At 50.4% G+C, this 6,618-nt stretch overlaps 1 long non-coding RNA gene across 1 annotated transcript; it reads left to right on the plus strand.

Annotated features, from left to right (window-relative positions):
• The first annotated feature begins 5,121 nt into the window (after nt 1-5,121).
• On the plus strand, nt 5,122-6,320 carry LOC144303472 (uncharacterized). Its single transcript, XR_013370516.1, has 2 exons — nt 5,122-5,207; nt 5,993-6,320. It is a non-coding gene; the product is annotated as an uncharacterized LOC144303472 (long non-coding RNA).
• Nucleotides 6,321-6,618: the final 298 nt, after the last annotated feature.

Genomic DNA, 6,618 nt, shown 5'->3' on the forward strand with positions numbered 1-6,618 from the left:
AGCGTCTGCCTTCAGTTCCGGTCGTGATCCTGGGGGTCCTGGGATCAAGTCCCATGTTGGGCTCCCCACTCAGCAGGGAGTCAGCTGCTCCCTCTGCCTTTGCTCCTCCCACTTCCTCTCCCACTCAAGCTCTTTCTCTCTCCAATAAATAAATAAAATTAAAACAAAGTTAAGCCCCACTTGGCAAAGGAAGTTGTAAGTGCGAATCAGTGAGGAAAAGGTTGGTTCCAAGTTCAAGTCAAAATTAGTTTGAGGAAGAGGGGAAAAAAGGAATTATTGGCTCTCATACATGGGAAGCCCAGGGGTTGGCTTCTGCATGGTAGAAGCAGGGGTCATCTGAAGGTGTCATGACTGTCTCTCTTTGCTTCTTGGCTTGTGTGGTCTCCGACTGGCTCTATCCTTGATGTGGGTCCTTTCCATGGAGCAGGCAAATGGCAACTGGCGGTTTCAGACTCCTATTCCCTCCAAGTGGCAATGGCAATTGAGAGAGGTCATCTTCCTTATTGGCTCTGGCGGAAAGGTCCCGGGACCGCCTGTTGGCCATGCCAGCATCCTTTGTGCCTCCCGGAAAGAAATCACTGCACAGAGCTTCAGAGGGGTGATCTGACTGGCGGGGCCTGGGGAAGGTGAGTGCATGACGGACGGGTCAAGCATCAGGATGGACAGGAATGGGGGCGGGCAGGAAATGTGGATGCGTTACCAGAGGAGGGAGGTAGGAAAGCGCAAGGAGCCCTCAAAGACTTTGGGAACCAGAGTCCACAACAGCCCCAGATGGGTGGACTTCCAGTGTGGCTCTTTAATACACATATTTTTATTTTTTAAATATACATATTTTTTAAAGATTTATTAATTTGTTTGAGAGAGAGAGAAAAATAAAGAGGGGGAGGGAGTGGGGGAGAGAGAGAATCTCCACCAGAGCTCCTGCTGAGGGCAGAGCCTGACATGGGGTTCGATCCCCAACCCCTGGCCAAGATCCTGACCTGAGCTGGAATCAAGTGTGGGATGCTCAATCAAAGGAGCCACCCAGGTTCCCTGGCTTTTTGGATTAATTCCTGTACCTCCTCCCCTAGAGTGTGGGGCTCTTCCAGAAGAGCTGACTCAGGCTAGGCTTTGGGGTTTATAGTCGCACTGATCTCAAACTCTTACTTCACTGGCGACTAGTTTGGTTTTGCTCCAGCACACAAGACATCTTTCCTTCTTTGGCTCCCAGATCTGGCCTCACGTTCTGCCTCAGTGCAGGGACTCTTGCTCCGGGGTGGGTGGGGTGGGTGTGTGTGGGGGGTGGTGATGCTCCCCCTGGCCCGACTCCAGGTTGGGCATGGCCCTGGATGTAGTAGAGGAGCTCAGAAAGGACCTGCCTCACCTGCTTACCCTCCCAGTCACGATTCCTCCCCAACTCCGTGCCCTCTTGCATCTGTGGCTTCCAGAAGAGTCAAGCATGGTGGAAGGATGTGTGGCCCAGAACTGGCACGCCTTGGGCAAATGAATGAGGGAGTGAATGAATGAATGAGTGTGTGGGTGGACTGACAGACTGTGCTAAACTTCAGAAGGAGGCGAAAAAAATCAGATGCTCTATTCCCAACACGGATTGGCAAAAGGCATCTCTGGCCAGCTCAAGCCTGAGAGCTCTCATATCCCAAATCAATGTTCAGACTTAGAACCAAAATGCATATCTATTTCTCCCCGGTTCTCTCTGCCTTCCCTCCCAAAAGAACACGTCTGCGGGGACAGATGGCCCTGTGTCAGCGTCCCTGTGTGATATTGATGTGAACAGCGAGGGGAGGCGATGTGTCTCATGGCTGTAAAAATAGACGTGCATTAGGAATGCATGAAGTCAGACCCCTCCTCCGGCCACGCCAGGCATGCTATTCTAAACCCGGCACTCATGGGTTTGGTATCCAAACGCCCGGCAAGACAGAACAGTGGTCTGGAACTTGACATTTAAAGAGTTTGAAAGAAATAGAAAGAGGCATGGAGATTTCTTTTTTTGTCAGTCTGGCTATTTCTGAATGGGACATGCCAAGGAAACGGGAGATCGAATTCACAGCGTTTTAGAACCATTGCGTCTGAGAGATGGAGCCGGGCGGTATGAGCTGTTCTGTCTGCATTTCCCTCCCGGTGCAGGGATTCCTTCCATGGAGCCTCTGACGAGTGTCTGGTTTCTGCTTGGATACCTCGAGTGACAGGAGGCTCTCTACCTCGAGAGGCAGTTTTTTTGTTTTTTGGGTTTTGTAAGATTTGTATTTATTTGAGAGAGAGTGCATGAGCTGAGAGGGAGGCAGAGAGAGGGAGAAGCAGGCTCCGCTGCTGAGCAGGGAGCCCGATGCAGGACTCGATCCCGGGACCCCGGGATCATGACCTGAGCCAAAGGCAGATGCTCAACCATCTGAGCCACCCAGGCGCTCCAAGGGGCAGCATTTTGTTGTTGGGCATCGTTGGGCACATCTAGCTGCTACGGCAAAATACTTTTAAGAAAATATTGCATTGAGGTCTGTCTCTCTGAAATGCCTCTGCCCTGACCCTGGGGTTCAGGCCCGGTTTATGGCATCGACGTTTACAGCCACTGGTGTTTCAGGGTCCCCTGCTCTCTGCTCAAGCCCTGCGTGAGGAGCTGCAGAGGCTAAAAAAGAAGACATAGTTTCCAAAAGCCAGCTAGCACACAATCTGGGGAGATAATGAACATGTGTGGAATAATGAGATAGTGCGCAGCAACAGGATATTATTAAATTTGACATTGTGTGATACTGTCTGTTTCCTTCCCAGTTTAAATCAGTGGCAATTTCCGCCACCCCCACGTCGATTAATGACACCTACATTTTAGCAGTCTCTGTGGCTCTGGAGCTTGGAACGACCTTGACTTATTCTTATTTGTTCTCCATCCCCGTCTGGTCTCTCGTGGAGTCCTGCAGGGGGGAGGGCGGTCTCACCTCCCCCCCCCCCCATCTCTGCTTACACTGGCTTCATAATCTCCCACTTGAGGCTCAGGACTCCCTTCTAGTTTGGCCTGACAGTACACTCCTCAGACTCTGCCTTCTGCTTACACCTCCAAGTGGTTATCCCACCCACCCCATCCGCCTCAGGTGCCTTTTCCTTGCTCCCCTTTTCTCTTGCCTCTCTTGTCCAAATTCCATGGCTTCTTTGAGGCCTGGTAGAAACTTCCCTTCCCTCTGGTCCCTGCATCTCGGTATAAACAAGTTACCTATTTTCTGATGGTTGCAGTTTTTCTTTGTAGCAAAACTGCCAGCCACCCCTTGTACCTGCTTTTGGCTTTTAAGGCAGATGGGCCATGTGATGGAAAAAAGAGGGTGGGGGGCCTTGGTGTCCTAAGGGCTGGGTTCGAACCACGACTTGCCTCTTACTGGTTGTGCTCTCAGGCAAATCAAAGACTCTCACTGGCCCTCGGGGTCCATATATGCCTTGTGAGAGTAGCTCCCCCACCACCTTGGGTTGCTAATTAATTGAGATGGTGAATGTGGCAAGTCTTTTTCAGATAAGCAATGACTCACAGGTATTGGTTGCTACTATGGCTATGTCTCCTTTTATTTTTTAATTTTTAATTTTTTAATTTTTTAATTTTATTTTTTTCTGTCTCCTTTTAAAAGAGGAGGCATCTGGGCTTGCACCCGTTTATATCCTTGGAATTTATATCAGCAACAGCATTGTATATCACCTGCTGTTTGTCTAGCCTTGTGCAATGAGCGTAGGGGGTTAAAAGTGAAGGCATGGTTTCCAGCCGACGAGCTTACACACTCTGGGAAGATAATGAACACATGTGGAGTACTGAGACTGTGAGATTGGACAGGGTGTTATTAAGTCTGACTTTGTGTGAGCCTGCCTGAAAGCAGGGCGGAGGCTCTAAGAGGGGGTGCTAGCAGAGCTCGGGTGATGGGGGAAGGCTTCCTGGAAGAGGCAGCCTGGAGCCAGATCTTGAAGGCTGAGTAAACCCTGGGCAGGGGAAGAGGAAGCAGGAGGGTGAACCAGGCAGGGAGACTTCTCTGCAGAGTCCTGATTGCCCTCCCCAGGGTTAGACCCGCAGAGGGACTCCCCTTCAGTCGGGAGCTGTGCTGGGTGAGAAGGTGGGGGTGGGGGGTGGCGGCCCAGAGATAGTTTCTCATTTGCAGATGAGAAAACTGCAGCTGGGGTCTCTAACTGGTTAGAGGAGGAGCAGGGTGCTTGCAGGTGCTCGCTGCAGTGGATATACTGAGAGGAGTTACATTTTGGATCTAGCGTTCTCTGGTTTGACTTCCTCTAGCTTCCTGGAGAGTCCCGCAGGGGTGGGATGGGACTCAGGAGCATTGCCTCCCGCTGGGCAGATACCAGGCATTAACAGGCAGTGGGGGATTCAGAGCGTCCTCTAGAGCAGGGCCTTCGGGGTGGTAGTGATCCAGTGGCACGGCCAGCATGATGCCCTCACGGGTAGATTACACGTTAATTTGGAGAGGCTTTGGAGAGGGGCTGATGGAGATGCTCTAGGGGCTAACCACCCCCCCAAGACCTATCTCTTGGTGAGACCTCTGACTCGAAAATCCCTAGGTCTTCTTATCAGCTCCAACCATTTTACGGGGTGAGTAATTCATTTACCTGCTGCAATTGCCAGCGTGTCATCATTACCCAGTTCCTGGTGGAGTTCGAGATAAGCTATCAGAAGTCCTTTCAGAAAGAGCCTTGTCTCCTGTCCAATCTTTATAGCCCCGCATCTCAAGTAACCTTGGCCCACAGCCTGTTTAGGGGATGGGGCGCTGAAGGCTGCTAAGCTCAGGATGAGAGCAGGTGATAGCAAAGGCCCTGCTGATGCTCGCAGCCTCCTTTGTTCTTGTATTTGCCCAGCCTTGAGCAAACAAGTCACAATAAACTAACGCGGCATTTGGATATTGGAAATGCAAAGAAAAAGTGTCTGGAAGAACAATAAAGGAGTTAGAGCAGAGGGTACGGGTGTGTGCAGGAGATTACATTGTTTAATTCCCCTCAAAGGCAAGGTGGTTTCCCAAACAAGAAATGGTTATGTGAAGCCTAGGGGTGGGGGTGGGAGGGCCGACAGGGAGCCTGGTGTCAGGGTTTCACTCTTACAACATTTAACCTAATTTGCCAAGGATGCTGACTCAGAGTTTGTAGGCAGGGCCTAGGCACCCATTTTAGCTCAGCCCCGCGAATGAGACAAGAAAAGTCCAGGCCTCAGGAGCTCCAGTCTTGCTGGGGAGGAAAATCAGGTAAGAACAAAGCAGCCGGGGAAGCGTGATGGGCTAAAGCAGAAGGCAGTGGCTTCATAAGCACAGACACCTCATCCGGGAAGCCTCTGTCTTCCCCTTGGCAACCGATTGCTTCTTCCTTCCCTCCGCACCCCACAGCCCTTGGCCAGCACAGAACTAGGTTTATGCCTTCGCACAGTAAATTATACATTTGTCTCTCTCATTAGACCCGGGGTCGGTACCCTATAGCTCAGGTGGTTCTCGTAAGTGAGGTTTATTAGGACACGGCTGCACCCATTCATTTGCACACGGTCTCCGGCTCCTTTGGTGCCAGAAGGGCAGAGTTGGGTTCTTGGAACGGAAATGGTCTGCAAAGCCGAGAATATTTACTGTCCGGCCCTTTGCAGGGAAAGGGGGCCGACTCCTAATTAGACAACAGGCGGATGGAGGGCAGGGACCGGCTCTTCCTGGTATTTCAACCCTTAGGCACAGCGCTTTGCACACTAATGCTTAATTAAAAGAAGAGGTGTCCAAGCAGGAGAGAGTGAAGAGCATCCAGGGAAACGGTTCAATTACTTAAGAGCAGGAGCCGTTTTCAAGGACTTTAAAAGCCTTCATTTACATACACAGAGTTGATAAGCTAATTGCACAACAATCTTGTCCTAAATTAAAGCAGCCCCTCAGGTCTCGTTAGATAACACCTTGTTAACCTAGTTCAAGGAAACCCGCTGTTTCTCGACAATAATAAAAGTTCAATTTCCATAACCCAGCCTCTGTCTCTCCCCACCACACCGATCTCTCTTTAGTCTGAATCAGACGTCAGATAGACGTCAGGAGACAACCGTGCAAACAACCTGGTGTAGCGTTTCTGGAACGGTAGAGGCTGGCAAGGGCAGCACCATTCTGTGCATTATACAGTCTAGACCCGGTGTTCGGGGACCGCAAGCGTCCCCAGGGTCGAAGGAAGTGATCACGACATGGGAAGTTTAAACGTAGCCTCCAAAATTAACATTCCTCGCAACAGAGCAAAACCAACACGAAAGAATGTTTAATTAAAAGTCTCCTAAACAAATGACACTGTGCCATCTCCGACTCAGCTCCTAGAGTTATTTTATAAATCATACTAAACGAGGATCCGAGTGCATTTTAAGATGTTTGGCCTGATGTAGGGGTGGGACCTCCAGATGGGTGCAGAGGAGGACGCACGTTTTGTGGGATCCAAAAGTCATAGAGTTTTAGGGGATGCCTTTAAGAATATGGGTATAGGGCAGGACCTTCTGCAAACATTACACAAATGTTTTGCAAACGTTGCGTTGCGGGGTGGATCAGTGGACCAGGTGGACATTTTGTTAGGGTATTTCCAGAGTTTTGCAATGACCTAGGCAGGTGGGAGGCCCTCAAGTTTCAGTTCCATGGGCCTGAAAGTGAACAT

The sequence above is a fragment of the Canis aureus genome, chromosome 32, assembly GCF_053574225.1.
Source record: "Canis aureus isolate CA01 chromosome 32, VMU_Caureus_v.1.0, whole genome shotgun sequence".
In the NCBI taxonomy this organism is placed as follows: domain Eukaryota; kingdom Metazoa; phylum Chordata; class Mammalia; order Carnivora; family Canidae; genus Canis; species Canis aureus.